The sequence below is a fragment of the Eulemur rufifrons genome, chromosome 30 (assembly GCF_041146395.1).
Source record: "Eulemur rufifrons isolate Redbay chromosome 30, OSU_ERuf_1, whole genome shotgun sequence".
NCBI lineage: Eukaryota > Metazoa > Chordata > Mammalia > Primates > Lemuridae > Eulemur > Eulemur rufifrons.
This window is the reverse complement of record NC_091012.1, coordinates 13,628,212-13,630,900: the sequence shown is the minus strand read 5'-3', so window position 1 is coordinate 13,630,900 and position 2,689 is coordinate 13,628,212. Positions and strand designations below refer to the sequence as shown.

The window sequence follows — 2,689 nt, the reverse complement described above, 5'->3', positions numbered from 1 at the left end:
ATCTCTTTATATGTGTGCTTATATCTTTATTTCCAAAAAAGAATTTAATGTGGCCTTTTATAGTAATGAATATAGCTGATGCCTCGACAGTCTGAGATAAATATTAACTAGAAAAAACATTTAATCAAATATGGCAGTAAACTGGAATCCTTCCATTATTGCTTTGATAAGATAATGTTTGTTTCACAAAAATTGCCTATTTCTTCTAAACAGAATACTAAGATTTTTTTCTCTAGAGATTGTTCCTATATGTTGAGTTGATAATCGTATTGCTATCTTTATAAAATAAAAATAAACAATGTATTGTTTTGGGTTTTTTGATAAAGGCCATTCTCACTGGGGTTAAGTGATATCTCATTGTGGTTTTGATTTGCATTTCTCTGATGATTAGGGACGTTGAGCATTTTTTCATATGTTTGTTAGCCATTCTTATGTCTTCTTTTGAGAAGTTTCTATTCATGTCATTTGCCCACTTTTTGATAGGGTTGTTTGATTTTTTTCTTGCTGATTTTCCTGAGTTCTAAATAGATTCTTGTTATCAGTCCTTTATCTGACGTGTAGTGTGCAAAATTTTTTTCCCAACCCAAAACAACACATGTTGGGGTGGATGTGGAGAGACAGGAACACTCATACACTGCTGGTGGGACTGCAAACTAGTGCAACCCCTGTGGAAAGCATTATGGAGGTATCTTAAACAGATTCAAGTAGACCTGCCATTTGATCCAGCAATCCCATTACTGGGCATATACCCAAAGGAAAAAAGATCATTCTGTAACAAAGACACATGTACCCGAATGTTTATAGCAGCACAATTCACAATAGCAAAGATGTGGAAACAACCCAAATGCCCATCAATACATGATTCGATTAGTAAGCTGTGGTATATGTATACCATGGAATATTACTCAGCTATAAGAAACAATGAAGATACGACATGTCTATGGTTCTCCTGGAGAGAGTTGGAACCAATTATATTAAGTGAAGTATCCCAAGAATGGAAAAACAAGCATCACATGTACTCACTAGAAAATTGGTTTCCCTGATCATCACCTAAATACACATCTGAGAATGACACCAATCGGATATCAGACTGAGATGGTGGGCGAGGGAGGGGATGGATGTATGCCTACACAATGAGTGCATTGCGCACCATTGGGGAATGGTAATGCCTGAAGGTGCTGACTTGGGAAGGGGGAGTGGGGAAGGGAGGGATATATACCTACATGATGGGTGTAATGTGCACTATCTGGGGAACAGACACACCTGGAGCTCTGACTTGGGGGGAAAGGCGGTACATGGACAACGTATATAACCTGCAATTCTGTATCCCCCATAACAATAAGGTGAAATAAAAAATAAAATAAAATAAAATAAACAATGTAACTATAAAGCTTAGTTTGCCATTTTCCACTGTATAATTTATTCACATTTACTTAAAACGTCATATTCCTTTTTATATATGTCAAAAAATAGTGACTAGGTTTTATGACTTACTTAAAATATAAGTGAGAAAAACGTAGACATTTGCCATACCAATGGCCATTTTAACTTTTTTATAAAGAAATGTTATAATTTAAAAAGAGTTCCAAGAAATTTAGTAGAATTCCCAGCAATAATCATTTCTAAAATATATGGGATTTGAAACATAATTATAAAAGGCTAAAAACCCAAAGGATTCATTCTTTCTTTTTCTTGTTTACAAAAATCCGGACAATTTGTCACATCAAGAAAGTTAGGCAAGCTGTGGCAGCTGCAGCCTTAGTCATCCTCCAAATCACTATCCCTCCTCAGAGGGACAGAGCACCGCACTGAGGACAGCAATGTGTCTTCAATCGGTTTCTTAGGGTTTTCCTCCTCGTCTGTCTTGACTGCTCCAGACTCAGACATTTTCCACTCCAGCTCATCTCTTGTCAGGTTCATGCCGCCAAACACCAGAAGACCAATAAACTGAGCCTTGATATCACCTTCAAGGTAAACAAATATCGTGGGCAGATTCCTATCAGGATAATTGGGTATGCAGGTTGTTGAAATGGCTTTGATAAATTTGACATCAGGAAACTTCCTGGCAAGTCCACTGAGGTGTTGATTTATCAGGGCACAGAGGGGAATCCCTTGTTTGTAAAGGTGCAAGACTACCCACAAGCCTTCACTGGCTTTGGTAACTTCTTGAACATAATCCTTTCCTGAGATCTCCAAAACTTCTCCAAATTTATTCTTCAATTTAGTTGCTTTCCACTCAGCCAGTCTTTGCTGCCTGTACATTTCAATAGCATGTTCATCCTCCTCATTAAATTCATCTTCATGATCCTCCAGCTCTTCCAAAGTCATATCTTCATATGTTTTCACCACTGACTGCTGAAGGACTCTCTGCTCCTCCTCTTCTGCCTCCTTTTCCAAATCTTCCAGACTTTGCTTTGAGGGCAAGGTGCCCTTTTTGCGTAAGATGTCATTCCACTCAGTGTCTGCACTGAGGTCCTGCATTGTGTCTTCAACCGCTCACGCCAGTCTGGCCGAAGTACCCAGGTTGTCTATTTATAAGTTTTCTGTCTTTTTGATATAGGCATTTATGGAAATGAATTTTCCCCTCAGGACTGCTTTAGCTGCGTCCCACAGATTTTGATAAGTTGTGTCTCCTTTGTAATTTAATTCAAAGAATCTTTTGATTTCCATTTTGATTTCTTAATTTATA

The 2,689-nt window shown here is 37.8% G+C and overlaps 1 pseudogene; it reads right to left on the bottom strand.

Moving 5' to 3' along the window:
• Positions 1-1,758: 1,758 nt before the first annotated feature.
• Positions 1,759-2,481, bottom strand: LOC138378641 (phosducin-like protein 3 pseudogene; annotated as a pseudogene).
• Between the last annotated feature and the right edge of the window lie 208 nt (positions 2,482-2,689).